Here is a 19,543-nt window from a genome sequence, read left to right as displayed (position 1 = left end):
AGACCCCATAGGAACTAAACTAATGACTGTTATCAGATTGTTCTTGCTCCTTTATCTATGGACTTTTGTGAATCTCTTGTAGTAGCACATTACAGTGCTTTGCGTGTGTGAGTCTGTGTGTGTAGGCCACTACAACTGAAATCCACCTCTATGGAAGGCAACTTTAGTCGCTCAATGCATCCACACCAAAAACAAAGAGTCTTATTAATATCTGATTAATTAGTAGATCTGATTTGAAAATGGGATTTTTTTTTTCCCCATTGAAAATTTTAATTCTTTTCAATGAAAATTTGAAAACTAAAACTTTTTGGCTTGAAAACTCCAAAATGTGATTTAGAAATGCTCCCACAGTGCCAATGGAAGTTGTAGTTTAGGTACCCCATGCCTCATTTTCTTCTCTGGTGCATCAATGGGAGTCCTTGGCTGTGGTGCATCATGGGAAATGTAGTCCAGCTGGATAGTCCAGTCCAAAGAGGAGAATGAGGGCATGAGGCACCTGAACTACAGTTTCCCTGGGGCACTGCAGTGGCACTTACAAATCAAATTCTTAGGGTTTTGGGTGTTGACTTTTCATTGGAAAAGCAAAAAAAATTCCACAAAAAAGAGACTTTCACTTTTCCTGAAAAAATTGTATTTAATCAAAAAAAGTGTTATGTTGAAAAATGGCTTGATGGATGGCTTTCAACTGGCATTATTAATAATGAATTGAACAGTTTTATTTGTGGATACAGCTGATTTCTTTAACTCAATGCACAAAGTTGTTATGGCCTTGAAAATTCATAGATGTTCATAGACCTGCCGTTACTGCCTCATCATTGTGTCTCAATGCGACCTCTATGTTTCTGTCAGGTTGCTCCAAGGGCAGAAATCTTTTTGACTTGTAATCACTGTATCCTATGGTCACCAAGGCAACAGCAGGCTCCAATTTATGAATCTGAACAGAGGTAGCTTTAGCTGTGTCTGTTTGGCTCCTGTAAGATTTTGTAAACTATCTGTAGTCTACTTCCATTTTCTATGATGTTCCCACTCATTTTATGTACTTTATGGCTAGGCTGAAGGGAATTCGATTTTTCCTTTCTAGACCCTGAGGGGAAATTTACCAGAAGCTGATTTAACCCTTTTCTGGTGCATTTGAATCCCCAGAGTTTTAATTATTCACAGTATTGGACCTGCCTGAAGTGCACCGGACCAGTGGTCCATCTCATCCAGGATCTTGCCTCTGATATTGACCACTAGCAGCTGCTTCAGAGTAAGGTGCAAGTAATTTTATAATGGAGAATTATGGAATAACGTGCACACTGAGGGCGGAGGAAGTTTCATTCAGACTCTGGGCAATTGCTAGTTTGTTTATGCCCTGCAACACGAACACTTACATTACTGTTAATCCTAGCTAAATTTAAAACAAGAATGGAACTTCTTCTAAAAGATACACTCTAGTTCAAACAGGAATTAATTCAGGGAAATCCTGTGGTCTGTATTATGCAGGCCAAACTAGATGATCATAATGGTGCCTTCCAGCCTTATAACAGAGTTCCTCAAACTGTAGGGATCGCCCCCTGAGGGAAGTGGAGTAAGATTCAGGGGGACATAGCTGGGCCTGGGCCAGCCACCATGGAGGGCGGGGAGGGAGTGCTACTGTGACACGCTGTACCCCATGTACACCCTTATAGTGTGATTCGCGTATCATTCATGTTCACCCTTACAGTGTAACTGTGTATTGTCTGATGCAAAGTTTGCCCTGGAAGGTGTTTTTGGAACGCTCATGACATACTGAACATTATTGTTATGGTAACATGTTTCCTGCAATGTCATATATGTGTAGATATGCAACTCTGCTATGTCATACCCCCAAATGTGTGTCTCACGTGGCTTGAATAGATCCAGGCAAATACCAAGCAAAGTGAAGGTCCCCGCCCTGTAGAGGCGTGCATACAGGAACAATGGACTGGCCTGAGCACCTGTGAGCACTTTGGCTCAAGCGGAAGAAATCATGCCCATTGCTGGACATGGCCAATCGCCTGGCCCCAGGGGGGGTCAAGGAAACTTGTTAAAAGAGAGAGGCATCTTTGTCTCAAGGCTCTCCCTTGGAATCCAGCTACATAGCAACATCAAAGGCAGTCACAACTGCCTACGGGGAGTGGGGGGGGGCCTGGCTGCAAGAGGCATCTCAGCCGGCTGTGGGTAAGCTAACATCAAGGGCTGAAAAGCTACTGAAATATTAAGTTTAGTTTAGGATGCGTGTTACCTTTTAGTTAATCGTGGTCTAATCTCTTGATTCATATAAATCTGATTTATGATTACTTAAAATCTTGCTGTAGTCAAAAAACGTATTTGTTTGTTTTATCTAAAGCAGTGCATGTAGACTGTGTGCAGAGACTTCACTTAGAGTGACAGAGCTGGTCATATCAATTTCTTTGATAAATTGACAGACTAATGTAATGAGCTTGCAGGGTGCAGTGTACAACACTGAACTCTGTAAGACAGCAGTTCCCAGGGTTGCATTTGAGGCTGGGGTGGTTTGCTGGGGGTCAATTCCATGAGCGGCTGGCCAGAAGCGCTCCTTCACTGGGCCAGGGACTGGTTACTCACAGACGGCTGAACGTGGGCCGACCCAGGAGTGGGTGGTTCACACAGCAAAGCAGAGTAAGTCAGGGCCCAGGAGTGAGGGATTGGGGTAACACAGTTACACACCAGTCCAGATTGCAGGGGGGGAACAGCACAGCCACCCAGCCCAGGTCTACACTGAGCTCTGCTCCAGCCCCCGTCTCAGCCTCCAGCCCTCCCAGGCCCCAGCACCTACATTGGCCCCTACCCCAGTCTCAGCACCCAGCTGTGGCCTCAGCACCTGGCCTCAGCACCTAGCCTCCGGCTGCTGGGCCCCAACCGTAGCCCCCTGACCATGGCCAGGCTTCCAGCCACAGCCCCTGGCCCTGGCGGTGGCCCCACTCCCAGCCGCTGAGGGGTGGCTGGGCAGGGATAAGGGGGCATGCGGGGTAAAAGTCTGTGGACCACTGTCTTATAATCTGTCTAATGTAACTGTGGATGCTCTCATCATCAAGATAAATGTCTAGTTCTTTTTTTCCCTAAAAACTGTATTTTCTAGGCCTCAATAATAGTCAGTGGCCATTAGTTCCACAGCTTAATTGAGCATTGTGTTTATCAATTGTAAATGTCACCTTTTTATTTTATTGGGTGTCCCCTTTCTTTGATAATAAAAACTAAGTAGGAATTTCTAGCTTTATTTTATATACCTCTACCATGTCACTTAGTCATCTCCTCTCTAAACTATGTAAGTCCCCTCAGGCTGGGGAAAGCCTTTGAGTCTGTGATTTGAAATCCTTTCATCCCTAGTCAGAAAATTCACTTTCCTCATTAAGAAAATGAATCCACAGAAGGACTAGAAGAAATATTTGATGGGTGCTTCTCCAAATGCTTTTTGTATTTTCAGAATGGTTCTTCCTCTCTTTTCACTGGGGTTCTAGAAAAGCAAGAAGGCAAACTACCCCTCAGAGAAAGATGTAAGCTCAAGGTACTGTTTCACCTTGTTGCTTACAAATGGAGTTGGTAGGAAAATTCTAGACGGAGCAGTTTTCTGTTGAAAAATGCAGTTTTTGAAAAATCAAAACCCTAGCAGGAATGTGTTGATTTTGAGGGGGGGAAAAAATCTGAACAAATTGTTTTGACATTTTCATTTTGTTTTGATAGGGTGAAAATATTTCTTTTTTGACTAATTGCAATTCATGGGGTTTCAACTTCTATTTTAAAATAAGTCAAAATGAAATCAGTCAAAATAATAAAGTCAAAATGAACATTTCACCTTATCGAAAGACATGGTTGTACCTTATTGAAATGAAACATTTCAGCATTATTGAAAAGAAACTATCTGATGATCCAAAATCTGAAAGTTTTTTGAACAATCATGTCACAGGAAATTTCAAAATTTTGGCTGCACTATAGTCAGTGGTCCCTGGGCTACTTCCTCCCCTCCCCTTGGGCTGTACCTGGCTCCAGGGGTCATTCTCGGTCTCCCCAGGGTACACCACCAGTGGTGGCCCAGCAGCTCCTCAGTGTCTGAGGTCTCTGGTAGGTCAGGTGAGTCCTTAGCGCAGCAGAGGTCCTCTTCAGAGTCCCGATTCAGTAGCTGGTGGGAAGCATCTACCTCCCTCAGTGGCCGCAACCCAACTGAGCTGCAGTGGCTGTCTTTTCTACTTGCTTTCCCGCCCTTCTGCTTCCAGCGAGATGTGCGGGGTCTTCTTGGCTCTGGGTGGATGGTGGTCCCTCTGCATCAGTCTCTGAGGGAGCCCACTTGCTACAATGGCACTGAGCTCTGGTTCCAGCTTAGCTTGGATGTGGTTCTGGCTTGCGAGAAGGGTGGCTGTTCATCAACTTATCTGAACAATGGTTGCTTGAAAAGCTTTCACTGGGCAGAGGATGGAGCCCAACCCTTCCCTGAGATTTCAGCCTGGATTCAGACATGTCCTTTTGCTACTTGGGAGTCTTGGGAGTCTTTAAACCATGATTTGAGGACTTCAGTAACTCAGCCGGAGGTTGTGGGTCTATTACAGGAGTGCATGGGTGAGGTTCTGTGGCCTGCACTGTGCAGGAGATCAGGAAGGTCTCTTCTGGCCTTAAAGTCTATGAAGGCACCAAACCACCACAAGCCTTTGAGTTTTTCCTTTCGTCGATCCAGATCATGTATGATATTCCAGAAGCACCTTCACCCGCTCTGAAGGATGCCTCTAAGACTCTAGCCTGCTCCTTCTCTAGTTTGTCTCCTTCTGATCAGAAAAGAATCTCTTAATCTGCTCCACCTCCCTGTCCATAACGTAAATTTTTGTGGCATGCCCAGCGCTCTGAAAAACTCAATTGTGTGGGCATCTGCTCTGTCCTGATAAACCAGAGAAAGCAAAAGGGCCAGCAAGTGAGAAGAGAGTTTGTTTTTCTGCAACACTACAGATGCTACAAAGTGAGAGATGGCAAAGAACTATGGGTCAGATTCAATTGGAGTTGTGCTCCTGTGAGGTCTGCAGAATTTAGCCCGTTTAGATTATTTAGTCCAGTGTTTCTCCATCTTTGCAGGTTGGTGACCCTTTATTTGAAGTTAAAATTTTTCATGATCCCCTTACATTTATTGGAAGAGTAACACTGTATCAATAATGATAAAACCATATCAGTTATTTGGGTGTACATTTTGAGAGGTTAACAGGAAACTCTTAACCGCAAAAGGTAACAGTGTGTGGGGAGCAGGGAAGCAGGATTTTCTTTGTGTTAGATTATAATCATATTTTCAACAACTCACGATTGTCTTTTGTGACCCCCCCGGAGGTTGTGATCCACTAAGTGAGACGCACCGATGTAGTTCATGCTCTACCAGCGCAGGAGTTTTCTCTGCAATATATTCAAGGGCCTAGTTCAGCCTACCTTTAAATGTCACATGCAATATGGGTTTCACATCTTCTTAGAGCTTGTCTACACTACAGGTTATGTTGGAATAACTTATGTTGCTTAGGAGTGTGAAAAAACCACCCCCTGAGCAATGTAAGTTACACTGACCTGAGCGCCAGTGTGGACAGCGCTATGTTGGCAGGAGAGCTTATTGGGCCCATGTAGCTACCACCGCTCACGGAGGTGGTTTTATTATGCCGACAGGAGAGCTCTCTCCCATCAGCATAGAGCATCTTCACCAGGTACATCACAGTGGTGCCGCTGCATCGGTGCAGGGGGCACCGCTGTTGTGCTTCTAGTGTAAACTAGCCCTTAGACAGTCACACAGGTACGTTCCCATAAGGAAAGGTGATGCTTAGTTGCTGTGCTCACAAGTGCTGACGTATCGATATCTTTTGCTTTGTGCTAGTGAGTAACCAGGTACACTGGACAAACAGGTCTTCCTTTTCAGAGCCTCACAGCGAAAGCTTGAATAATAAAAGCAAAACACCACTTCTAGCTCGTTTTCAGTGTTGGTTTCCAAAGTCCTTTTGGCAGCCAGAGATGAAAGGGACTACAAGGATTAAAATACAAAGGTTGGCAACAACTTCATTGCTCAAAGCAAAATGCAAATCTGAGTGCCATGACAAAAGTTCTGGTCTGAGACTGAACAGCAAACAAAACATGCAAATAAAGCATAGCCTGAGAAAAATCTGAGAGACGTGCAATGCTACGTTTTCTATGTCACTGGCAACTGTTCTGTTGTGCACCACTCCCACAAATGCACGCAATCCACTGAGAACTGAACAGGTTCATTAACCAAGCTAAACTAAAGCATTAAGGCAATTCATCTCCTGTATCACCCAGCCTCCAGATCTCATAGCGGATCTGAACCCATATGCATGCAGAGTAGCTTTGGAATCTCATTGATTATGCATTTAAAGGAGGGATGTGACCCATAAAGCCCTAAGTGGTCTGAGATCCATCTGCTGGAGCATCTCTCTCTGCCTGTTCCATACTACCACAGCTGTGGCCAGCAGGGAGACTCAAGATAGATCCCCCTTTTTAATAAAAGAGTTGGCAGGGTATTCAGTGCATGGACTCTGAATCTTGCTTCCTTTCCACCTTTGGTCCAAAATAGACTCAATACAGTGACGTGTTATGGTTTTCGGAGAGGGCTTGAGGTTAAGCTTCTTGGCATAATGGAAGTGGATTTGTTCAAATGTCTGTGTGACATGAATGCCCCTGCACAGGACATAGTGGGGATTGAACCTGGAACCCAATGCATGAGCCTCTACTGCCTGAGCTGAAAGACGTACCTTGTTTAGCAAAGGCTGTAGCAGGTGCATTAACCTCTAGGTGACATAGCCGCCTCCAGAGGGGATCAGAGCACCACACTGGCATAGCTTACAATTGTTTTCATGCTGTTGGGGTTTTGTTGCAATCCTAGTGATGTGGTAGGGCCTGTGTAGACATCGGTTTTATTACTTTTTAAATTGAAGTAAATTAATTAGTGCTCCGGCAGATTAAAGAATGCAGACCTGGGCCCAAGGCAAGCCGGACTAGGCTGGGGAAGTGTTTGGATGGGAGGACTTTTGGGGGTGTACAAGGCGGGGGCTGATGATGCAGTAGTCGGCGCTCTTGCCACCTGAGTTTTGAACTGATGTTCCCGCGTGGTGATGGGGGCACTGTGCTGCCTCTAAGAAGAAATTTAAATCAGGTCCTGACCAAGGTCCCTCATAGGCTGCAGAGAGGCATGGCCCCACCCCAAGCAGACACTGTGTGCAGATAGGAGCTTGCTGTGCAGGGGAGGGTCTGGCCATTGGGCTCAAGGGTTCTCTCTTCCCTCAGGCAGTTCTGGGGGTGCATCCAGGGTGGAACAGAGAAGCTGCATCTGGTGCTGCTGAGTTGGAGGGGGAATGGGCTCTGGGGCTCCCCCTTTCTCTGGCTGCTGCTTTTTCCAGGGGGACATGAGAGCAGAAGGGGCTCCAGGGCTTGCTTTCTTTCATCTCATCTCTTGCTGCTCTTATCTACAACTGACTGCTTTACACAGATGACTCTCAAGGCTCCTTCTCTGCTGAAGGCCTGTCTCCCTCCATCCACTCCTACCTCTGGGGTTCTCTTTCCGGCATCTCTTTGAGGACATTCAACCACCACCTCAAGCTCAACATGGCCCAAACCCAGCTTTTGATTTCTTACCCACCCTCCACAGCTTTCACCTTTCCCTCACCATGGCTATCGCCGCCATTCTCCCAGTCACTCAGGCCTGTAAAGAGGGCCTCAACTTTTTGACTGGCCCTTTCTCTTGACCCACACATCTAGGTTGTGTGTACTGGAAGTATTACTACTTCTACCTCTAATATTTCAAGGGCTCAGTATTTTCTGTGTGCCCAGGTAGCCAAGGTTCTTGTTCAGACCCTCATAACCTTGCACCTCAACTACTGTAAGCAGCTCCTCTTTGGCCTTGACGCCAGCCATCTTACACTCTCATGTCCACTCAAAATGCTGCTGCCAGGATCAGCTTCCTGGCTCGGCAATTTGAACTCATTGCTTTTTTTAATAGCCTTCCACTGACTTCCCAAACATAAGCTCCTTGCCTCTGCCTTTGAGGCCATTTGCCATGTCACCCTCCCCTGTCTGTCAGATCCACTAATGTATCAAGCCATTGTCGTCTATCTGATGAGGTCTACGGGCCCCACACTGAGCCAGGGTGGGGAATAGAGCAATAATGGGCTAGGGAGGCCCTATCCCTCAGCAGGTGCAGGGTATGTTCCCAGTGCAGGAAAAGGTGAAAAGGACATTGGTGGCCTGGGGAAAGAGGAAGGGAGCTGCGTGAGGTATCAGGAAGCAAGGCTGATGCTGTGAAAGGTGCCAGGAGTGGCAGCAGCTTTGTGAAGGCTGCATTATTAGCAGGGACTTGGATACCCCCTGGGAGAGCTGAAAGCCCTAAGAGAGATCAATTGAACAGAACCCTAAGACTGAGGAGACTCTTCTAAGCCAGTGACTCTGCCCCAAACTGAGGAGCTCCAGACTGGTAGAAAGTGCCCCATGGAAAACATAGTTTGGGGTAGCCGAGTAACTGGGCCAGATGCTTGAATAAATCACTTAGGGGGCCCTGGGTCTGGATCCGGTGGATTGGAAGGGCCTCGGTGCCCCCACTTTGTCCCCCCTGCATCTCTGTAGTGACTAAACCTCTGAGGGATCAATTAGAGCATGTGGGGCAGGGGTTGAGGCCACCACCGGAGCCCCCTCGAATGACTAGGCCGGCAGCAACCATATGGGCATGACTTGATCACTTGGCCTCCAGGCCATCAGACCTTCCCACTACCCCCGTCCCCTCTTCTGCCAATGATGTCAGAGTTTGTTGCCCTCTTCTCTCTCCAGCATCTCTGGTCTTTCTCCTAGGCTGGGCCCCTTACAGGAGAAAAGCTCCCCTCCCACCCCTGCAATTTATCCCGTTTTTAAACCCCTCCTTAAAACCTGCTTCTGCCATGATCATAGAATGGTAGAATCCTAGAAGATAAGGGCTGGACGGGACCTCAGGAGGTCATCTAGTCCAACCCCCTGCTCAAAGCAGGATCCTGTGCTCAGACCTCTCTGTCAACAAAAACCTAAGGAACAAAGGAAGGATAAACAACCAGTTTCTGAAAGCAAAGGCGGGGAGGGGATAGCCAACAGCAGCTGCTTTAGATCTGTGGTAATGCCAGCTGCTATTGCACAAAGTGGAGGTTGCTGCTTTTTAGTGGTGCTCCCCACCCCATTTAACTTATTTATTGCTATCTGCATTCATAAAAACGTGCCTGCCCTGCAGGGTTCTGGGCATGTTTCCATCCGTGGAGCCAATAATCATGCTCAGAAGTGGCAGCATCAAAGACCGGCGCTGGATTAACCTCTCCCTGACGGGAGACCACCATAAAGAGTAAACACTCAAAAACAGCATCACTCGCCAAGAGGCTGACGAAGCCAAGATCCCTGTCATGTCCCAGACGTCTGTGGCTGTGTAAACAGCCTGGGTCTTACACCAGGCCCTGAGGATCAGCAACTCTGGGCCCACACAAACCAGCAGGGGGAGAAAATTTCAGCTTAATTAACCCTTTGTCAAGCATAACCTACCCATCAGCTGCTCTTGTCTGTCAGGAATGCACGTAAGGAGTGAGGAACCCAGCACTGGGACAATATACAGCACTAAACACTCCTTGGTGATTTGGATTTCACGGCTTCCTTGGGGAAAGCAGTTGCCCTGACTCAAAGGTATTTCTCTCTCCTCTCATTCCCACAACACAGTGAGATTTTGTATTTTTCATTTATAAGTGGAATTTACCTCATGGCCTGTTGTGTGTGAGGGAGCTGCACATGGTAACATAGGGTAAGCAAGATTCGAACTCAGGATCAAGCCTACCCTCCCTTCTGTCTACATACATTGTACTAACCCAGAATCCTAGCTTCTCACAGGAGTGCAGGGTCTGAGTCAAGCTGGGACCTAGGGTTCAAGCCCTATTGCTCTGCAGTGCAGAAACAACCCCACTGATCTCGTGCTCTGGGAGTCTACCAAAAGCATTCAAGTCCCACAAGTCGACTTTTTGTCCTCTGGACAGTTAAATTTGATGGACAGTCAGGTTTCCTCACACTACACTACGAATTAAGGGCTAGAGCGGTCACTTTTTGAGGGGGCTGTAGGAAGTCTGGGATATGAGTGGTTGGACTTGGGCCTGTATAATGCCATGTAGCTGCTAGAGCCACAGGTTGGGACTCGGGGTTTCAACAATTCCTAACCTGGGGTTGCAAATGAGTGTAGATACTCACACCCAGGGTCTGCTCACTCAAGTGCTACTAACCCTGGACTTATGCTGTGATGTAGGCGTACCCGTAAAATCCAAGCACATTCATGGTTAGACAGTTTAGCATCAGAGGTGGCTCCCATCCATGAAACGCATGAAGGAGCTGGTTGATTTTCACAGAAGAGGACTGAGAAGCTGTCTCAGCAATATCTATTCATGTTGAGCCTCCTAATTCATTCCATTTCTGATGACTAAATGAGCTGCTACTTATGCATGATTAGGAGCAAGGAGATTTTGTTAGATATGTACAGTATGTTAAAAGTGACCTGCAAAAATCCATAAAGAAACAAATGGGTTACCCCACCAACACCATCGTGTCCCCATTGTTTGTGCTGCTTTATGTGTAGAAAGAAAGACGGTTTGTATTGTTTTTCTTCTCTCCTGCCTGTTTATCCTTTAGAAATATCAGGAATATATATAATTTCATGCAGCATTGCTCTCTCTACATGGTGTTTGGATCTGATGTGGAATGTGAGCTTTCTCAGCTCCCAGCTGAAGGAAGAACCTTTGTTCATTTTTTAACAAAAATGTCTTTTTCCCAAGTGTTCTTCACTCTTTTGAGTTAAAGAAGAACTACAGAAGACAAAGAGCTCTCAATAGACAGAATAAAAAATTACCTCTTACCTCACTTAATCAGGTTTCATTTCCACGGAGTGTCTGATGTCATGATCATACCAGCTCTCCAGTTGTCCATAGAAACTTCAGGGAAAACCAGGACAGACAAGACCTGAATGTTTAAAAAAAAAACAAGCAAAAAGTAACGAAAATTAACAACTTTTGGATCTTCATTATAAATCATAAAGAAGATTACAACCTGTTTGTTTGGGTATTTTTAGTGCACCTTTTTGGAGATTCCACCACCTCCCTAGGTAACCAGAAGCTAAAAGGTTAACTGCCTCACCTGGCTGAAGCGTCTGCAAAGTTCCTATCTCTCCAACTTGCTCCTATTGGCTAAAAGACCCTAGGAACAATAAATGATGAGACATTGTTGCATCTATTATTCTAGCTTTCAATTAATCAGCCTAGGGATAGCTTGAGAACTGCTATTGAGCAGCTTAGTGTCGTCTGCAAACTTGCTGAGGGTGACCTCCTCCAGATCATTAATAAAGATGTTGAACTGATGTTTGACCGGTTGCCAGCTAGACATGGAGCCATTGATCACTACTCGTTGAGCCCTATGCTCTAGCCAGTTCACTATCCATTTTATAGTCCATTCATCCAACCCATACTTCTTTAACTTGCTGATAAGAATACTGTGAGAAACCGTATCAAAAGCTTTGCTAAAGTCAAGGTATATCACTTCCACTTTCATCATAGAAAGCAATCAGGTTGGTCAGGCATGACTTTCCCTTGGTGAATCCGTGTTGACTGTTCCTGATCACCTTCCTCTCTTCCAAGTGCCTTAAAATGGATTCCTTAAGGACCTGCTCCATGATCTTTCCAGTTTTGACCGGTCTGTAGAAAGATGGGCACTTATTTGCTTTTTTCCAGTCCTCAGGGACCTCCCCCTGTTGCCACGAGCTTTCAAGGAATGGCTCTGAAATTCAAACTCCCTCAGCACCCTGGGTGCATTGCTCCATGGACTTGTGAATGTCCAATCCTTCTAAATAGTCTTGAACCTGTTCATATGCACTGCGGGATGTTTGCCTCCTTCCCATTCTGTGCCACCCAGTACAGCAGTCTGGGAGCTGATCTTGTCTGTGAAGACAGAGGCAAAAAAGGCATTGAGTACCTCAGCTTTCTCCACATCCTCCGTCACTAGGTCGCCTCCCTCTTTCTTTAAGGGGCCTACACTTTCCCGAATCTTCCTCTTGTTGGCAACATGCCTGTAGAAACCCTTTTTGTTCCCCTTCACGTCCCTTGCTAGCTGCAACTCCAATTGTGCATTGTTGCATCTATTATTCTAGCTTTCAATTAATCAGCCTAGGGATAGCTTGAGAACTGCTATTGAGCAGCGCGATGACCTATTAGGCTGATGTTTTGCTCGCTCGCTCTTTGGAATTGCTTTTCTTTGTTTTTGTAGAAGTTTAGCATTTGACTAAGGAAATTCAGGTGGGTACTCCAGAATTCTTCAATACATAACAGGTTTTACAGGTCAAGAAGAGAAACATAAGACCAAACTAATTGTGCAGAAAGATATTCAACACTACCACTATCGCTTTAGCATCCAAGTCTGCAGAGAAACCTACAAAGGAGATCTGGGGGTTGAAACAAGATCCTCTAGTGAATCATTTCCTTGCAATAATTTCACAGCATGCAAACATAAATGGAAAGTTTCTATATAGTACTTTCAGGTTTGTATGTTATTAACAAGGTACAGATAGACCAAGACTATATGTATTCAGTTTATGCACAGAAAATATTATTCAAAAACAGCTCATACATATAGAAAGATTGCCCCTGAAATGTTGCCAAAGTCCTTTGCACCTTTATTTGCTTGCTGGCTTAAATGACGTCACTTGAACAAGTTAAAGCCTCTTCCTAACATCAGTGGTATTATCTTCCCAGTGTATGTTTTTTAAATGTTAAATGTGAATAGGTTCACTTTGCAAGTATGTTAAGGTCTCTTCTCTGTGTCTCTGCTTCACTAGACTCCACTCTGGATTTAGGGGGGAAAAAAAAAAATTAAAGCATGGTTTATTCTTTAATGTGAGTCTTAGCCAAACGTTTTGTCCAGGAAATCTGTCTAGTGCTTATCACAAGTGCTTGTGGCTGATGTAACTCTCATTGCATTGATATCAATAGGACTTGTAATGGGTGCACAGGGCTGACCATGCTTGAAAACCTTATTAGAGTATTGGACTGAGATCCAAGACACCTGGGTTTCTTTCCGAGCCCTAAACATGTATGGCCCCTGAGGAGTATCTGCAATAGCTGACCCGAAAGGAAGATAAAAATTCTCACCGGTCTCTTCAGGGTTTCAAAAGACCAGTGCGTGCAAAGTACCTTGAAACTGCTGGATTCATCCACGGCAGGAGTGCAAAGTGTTTAGATTGTTATTTGCAGATTGTTGTAGCCATATTGATCCCAGGAGCGACAAAGTTGGTTGGATAATCTCTTTGGTGGTGGAAGAGACAAGTTTCTGAGCTACACAGAGCTCTTCATCAGGGCTGGGAAAGGTACTCAGAGTGTCACAGCTAAACACAAGGGGCAACAAATAGTTTAGCATAAGGCATTACAACATGTTGTGAGAGACCATTCAAGATAAAGTGGCCAATTAACACTGGTGCAGTCATAGAACAAAAAAGGGGACTTAATGGATAACAGATTGTTTCATAAATCCAGTGATTTATGAATAGATGGTTTATGATTTGTGTGAATGTTGGGAAATTGAAGAACAAACCAATTAAAATCAAGTGGTGAAATATGCAGCCTGTTCCAATATACTCACCATCATGGACTTGATTCAACCCAGATGGCACAGGAAGATAAAACTAGGGCAGCTAATCCTTCCAGAAGGATTCTGTTCTGGGAAGAGCAGCCTGTGTGTGCATATCTGTTGTTCTCCTATGGATGAAAGGAAGCTTTAAGCTGCATATAGCGCGCCTTGGGGAACACCCTGATGGATGCTGCTGCCGAGGAGATATCCTGAGTCAGCTCATTCTGCTGACCATCTTAATTGTGTAGTTCTGGCTGGCTGTGGGTCCCACAGCAGAGAAGGAAAGAGGTTGCAGACACTCTGTTCCATTGGAGCCCTCCACAAGGTAGATTTTCCCTCATCAATGCTGAATCTAGACTAGCATTGTTATAATTACAATTGTTTGAAAGTGGAAGGCAGCTTGGGTGGAAGTGATCATGAAATGATAGTTCACGACTCTAAGGAATGGTAGAAGGGAAAACAGCACAATAAAGATAATGGATTTCAAGAAGGCAAACTTTAGCAAACTCAGGGAGCTGGTAGGTAAGATCCCATGGGAAGCAAGTCCCAGGGGAAAAAGCAGTTCAAGAAAGGTGGTAGTTTTTCAAAGAGTCATTATTAAGGGCAGAAGAGCAAACTATTCCACTCCATAGGAAAGATAGGAAGTATGGCAAGACCACCCTGGCTTACTCAGGAGATCTTCAATGATCTGAAGCTCAAAAAAGAGTTCTACAAAAAGTGGAAACTAGGTCAAATTACAAAGGAAGAATATAAACAAATAATACAAGTATGAAGGGACAAAATTAGAAAGGCCAAGGCATAAAATAAAATTAAACTAGCTAGAGACATAAAGGGTAACAAGAAAACATTCTACAAATACTCTTGAAGCAAGAGGAAGATCAAGGACAGCGTAGGCCCGTTACTCAATGAGGGGGAAAAAACAATAATAGAAAATATGGAAATCACGGAAGTGCAAAATGCCTTTTTTGTTTTTTTTCACCAAAAAGTTTAGTAATGATTAGACATCTAATTTAATGAATGCCGGAGAAAATGAGGTAGGATCAGAGACTAAAATAGGGGAAGAACAAGTTAAAATTACTTAGACAAATTAGATATCTTCTAGTCACCAGGGCCTGGTGAAACGCATCCTAGAATGCTCAAGAAACTGATGGAGGAGATATCTGAGCCATTAGTGCCTACGAAGGAGTACTGTGAAAAGGGTTCTGGGGCTCATAGTGGATCACAAGTTAAATATGAGTCAACAGTGTAGCACTGTTGCAAAAAAAGCAAATATCGTTCTGGGATGTATTAGCAGGAATGTTGTACTCAAGACACAAAATGTAATTCTTCTGCGCTGATTAGGCCTCAACTGTGTCCAGTTCTAGGTGCCACATTTCAGGAAAGATGTGGACAAAGTCCAGAGAAGATCAACAAAAATGATTAAAGATTTAGAAAAGATGACTTATGAGGGAAGATTGAAAAAAATGGGTTTGTTTAGTCTGGAGAAAAAAAGACTAAGGGGGGACACGATAACAGTTTTCAAGTACATAAAAAGTTGTTACAAGGAGGAAAGAGAAAAATTGTTTTTATTAACCTTTGAGGATAGAACAAGAAGGAATGGGCTTAAATTGCAGGTTGGACAAAAAACTTCCTAACTATCTGGGCACTGGAATAAATTGCCTAGGAAAGTTGTTGAGTCTCTGTCACTGGAGATTTTTAAGAGCAGGTTGGACAAACACCTGCAAGGCATGGTCTAGATAATGCTTGGTCCTGTCTCAAGTGCAGGGCACTGGACTAGAGGATCTTTCGAGGTCCCTTCCAGTCCTATGATTCTGTAAAATCAAGCATGTCCCATAGCAACCTCTCAACTGCACCTACCGTGGGGCAGGAGATCAAACAGCTATAAACACATTAGTGGGAAAGAATAGCGAGAAACCATTTCACTTTTGACTAAGTGTTGTCTCTGCTTTGTCAGTCAGGTTACCTATTGCCCAACCTGAATCTTTTCCCAATGTCACTAATATTCTCTACATCAAAGCATTAATAAGTCCTTTTTATCATTAGTTCTTGATAATGCTTAAACATAGAAGGGCTGGAAGGGACCTTGAGAAGTCATCTAGTCCATCTGCCCGCATGCTGAGACAGGATTAAGTATTATTGAGAGCATCAGGCCAATCCCAGCTTTGGTTATCTATCAACATCTAAACACAGTTGGACTGTTGGCGCAATTTCTAGGGGCACGAATAAAACACTGTGGAATATGAGTCGATAGCGTGATGCTGTTGTGAAAAAGGTAAATGTCTTTCTGGGATGTATTAACAGGAGTGTTGTAAGTTAGGGAACAGGAGATAATTGCTTGACTCAGCTGAAGTCTCACCAGGAGCACTGTGTCTAGTTTTAGACACCACATGTTAAGAAAGATGTGAACAAATTAGAGGATGGCCAAAGTAAGAGGTTTAGAAAACTTGACCCGTGAGGAAAGGTTGAAAGAACTGGGTGTGTTTAGTCTAGAGAAGAGAAGGCTGAAGGGGGACCCGGAAACAGTCTTCAACTATATAAAAGGTTGTTATAAAGAGGACGGCGATCAATTGTTCTCCATGTTCACGGAGGGTAGGACAAGAAATAATTGGCTTAGTTTGAAGCGAGGGTTAGCTATTAGGAGAAACTAACCATGAGGATTATTAAGCACTGGAACAGGTGACCTAGGGAGGTTCTGAAATCCCTATCATTGGAGATTTAGGAGAACAGACAAACAGCTGCTAGGGATAGGGACAGTAAAGCATGCAGTCATACCAAAGACCTGAGTTACAGGCAGTTACCTTGTGTCTCGCTCCCAGGACTGGCAGGCCCTGAGCATGGGAAGAGAGCGCTGCATGTCACTCTCAAGTGACCTATGTATGGCTGATGTTCAGTAGGATTCTAAGCAGCTCCAAATGCAGTCACGTCAAGGTCTCCTTAGCTGGACAGTCACTGCAGTGAAGAACATTTGAAAGTAGCAGTGAAGGAAAAGGGGGGAAAATGAAGAGTCCCTGACATGCCACCCAAAAGCTGTTCAAAATCAAGTGATTCAGCCAGAACAAGGGAAGGAAGGGGAGTAGAAGCTGAGGATGCCCAGGTCATGCTGATCAAACAGTGCAAGGCCTGGTTCTCTTCTCGTTAACACTGATGTGCATCAGGACTAATGCAAATGAAGCCAATGGAATTACACAGATATTAAACCAGGGCGAGCAAGTGTGCAGGCTCAGTTGTTGTGTGAGTATCAGTGGCTGCTGATTCTTGGCTGCAGTGACTAACAGAGATGCCGGAAAGCTTGTTTCTTGCCATCGGAATCAGCGTCTCTGGGGCACAGTCTAATTACATTTGCTCTTTCCTTCAGGCCCGGAAAACTACATGTGTTCGGTGACAAATTACATAAACATGTGGCTGCAATCATTTGCAAGTTCGAACAATTTACAGTATCACTGGAACAACTTGATTTCTCAGGATACCAAGCAACAGCGGCGCACTGCACACGAATGAGAAGAAGCTGAATAACAAGAGTGTGCGACCTTGGCAACACCGTCTGTTCAGTGTCTCCTAATGTTCCCACTAATGTATTAGCAAATCAAAGGTAAATTTACTTGTTAGAGGCTAAATGCTATTTATTAAGACGCGTGTCTTGTCACTCTCTTCATTAGTTTTCTATTCCCTGCCGTCGTCAAGGCTGCTGAGGCTTCCCAGAGCCCTGTGTATTACATAAAAGAGTTGGTGGACAAATCAGAGAAGCAGCGTTGTAATTTAAAAGTGAATTCAGTCCTGATGTTTGCTGTACTGGGTTTAAGGTTGAATCAGCAGCACTTTCTTCATTGCATTGTGTTAACTCTGCATTTCTCAAGCCCCACTAATATACCGTCTGAATCCCTCCTGCATTGCTCCTCTATTATAAAACGCCCCCCCTTCGTTTCAGATGGTGTAAAGACTTGTCAAGGCCTGGAATTTGGCATGCCAGGGCCCTTCCTGCCTAGCAACATAGATGTGTGAAGCCATTTGCTTTTAGGGGGCAAAATTTGTGCAGCCAAACGTGGCTGGGCTTTGTGATTATTTTCGAGATACAGGCACTTATTCTCTGTGTCCTAGAGACTAGGACTAGGGCTGTCTTTCTGTCTGTCTGGTTTTGCTCTCTTTGTGATCTGATGACTGAATATTCTTCATTTTCCTCCACACACTGATCCTGCAGCAGTCTCTCCTGCCTCACCTGTTTAGGTTGGCTTGTCGCAATATTGGGCCAGAACACTTCTTTCTGCAGAAGAACTTGTGGGAGGGGGCAGAAGGGGGGGGGGGGGCAAACCCTCGGAGGGCCCGTTGAAGAGTTTCCATCACATTGTTCCATTAGAGGGTTGGGTTTGCCCTGCCCCCTCTCCTTTGCCCCTTGGCCAACAGCCTATGGAACTGGCATTTGTCCGGTGCCCAAACATGCAGATTCTCTGGGCTTCCAAAGAAGCAAGGCCATCCTTGCAGAAAACCCATGCTTCCCTGGGGGCGTGAGAGCCCTGGCACCTCACCCCGTTGCTCACTGGCAGTTTGGCGCCAAAGAAGCCATGCTGCCCCAGACTCCTTAATGCTTAGTGTATCTCCTAGACAGCCCTCCCCGTGGTCTCAGCAAGGTAGAGAGGGTGGAGCTATGGAGACAGTTGTCCCAAAATTCTGTGAGTGCAGGTAAAATCTGAGGGCAGAATCTCCCTCATGTATGCAGATCTCAGGGGGATGATCTGATCTTCAGTTTAAAAGAGTCTTCCCTGACTTTGTCAAACTGCTGGGGGGGGTTTGTTTTGTTTTTTAAAGTCCTATTTTAAAATGATGATGTTCAGTAATTAACAGTAGCCTATTGACTTGGATATGTTCTTCTTCTTTGTGTACGTGCAACGTGCCTCAGGTGGCCCATGACCAGGATTCATCACCGAATTTGATCCACTGAGATTGGATCATTAGCTTCCCAGGCTTGGGCCGGGTACTGATAGGGGAGTGTGAAGTGAACACTGATCCAGGCCCCCTTTGATACATTTGTGAGTCAGGAGAGAAGCTGTTCTGCATGCTCACTATTAATTACTATTTGTAGATTCATAGACTCTAACCTGACCTCCTGTGTATCACGTATTAAATCCATCCAGCTACCCCTGTATTGAGCCCAATAATTTCTGTTTGTCTAATGCGCGTCTTCCAGAAAGGCAGCCAGAGAATCCACCATGTCCCTTGATAGTTAGTTCCTCGTCTCAATCACCCTCACTGTTGAACATTTGTCTTGTTTCTAATTTGAATTGATCTGGTTTCAGTTCCCAGCCATTGGTTCTTGCTCTGCCTTTCTCTGATAAATTAAAGATCCCTGTAATACCCGGGAGAGAGCTCTACCGTCGTCTGAATTAATCCACCTCCAACGACCAGCAGCAGCTATGTTGGCGAGAGAGTTTCCCCCGCCAACGTAGTGCTGTCCACGCCAGCGCTTAGATTGGTTAAACTTATGTCACTCAGGAGGGTGGCTTATTCACACCCCATGAGCACTGTAAGTCATACCGACGTAAGTGGTAGTGTAGACATAGCCCTAGTCTCTCACTGTAAGGCATTTGTGTCAGCCCTCAGATAACTTTTGTGGTTCTTTTCTGCACCCTCTCCAGTTTTTCAACATCTCTTTTAAGATGTGGACCCCAGTACTGCATGCAGTATTCCAGGTTTGGTGCCCTCCGAAGGACTAGGATAGACAGAAGGTGCGGATTGGCTGTCCTCCATTGATCCACTGAACAGCTGCAGCCCAGGCAGTGGTAATGGAGGAGTCTCCCGACCCCTATCTGCCCTTTCCAGAGTGGCTAGTGGCACTCACAGCTGGAGCCCCGTGCAGCACCCGGGACTTTCTTATATCCCATGCCTGCTGTGTAGGGAAGTCAGCCTATTT

The 19,543-nt window shown here is 45.1% G+C and overlaps 1 long non-coding RNA gene across 2 annotated transcripts; it reads left to right on the top strand.

Annotated features, from left to right (window-relative positions):
• Positions 1 to 13,745: 13,745 nt before the first annotated feature.
• Positions 13,746 to 17,700, top strand: LOC137143678 (uncharacterized). 2 transcript variants are annotated; one of them, XR_010917231.1, is made up of 3 exons: positions 13,746 to 13,966; positions 16,458 to 16,872; positions 16,997 to 17,700. It is a non-coding gene; the product is annotated as an uncharacterized lncRNA (long non-coding RNA). The 2 variants fall into 2 exon arrangements; XR_010917232.1 differs by lacking the exon at positions 16,458 to 16,872.
• Positions 17,701 to 19,543: the final 1,843 nt, after the last annotated feature.

Source organism: Emydura macquarii, unplaced genomic scaffold (genome assembly GCF_026122565.2).
Source record: "Emydura macquarii macquarii isolate MOO-44397 ecotype Brisbane River unplaced genomic scaffold, CSIRO-AGI_Emac_v2 contig_3345, whole genome shotgun sequence".
NCBI classification, from domain to species: Eukaryota; Metazoa; Chordata; order Testudines; family Chelidae; genus Emydura; species Emydura macquarii.
Note: the sequence above shows the minus strand (reverse complement) of the source record. Positions and strands in the feature narration are given on the sequence as shown.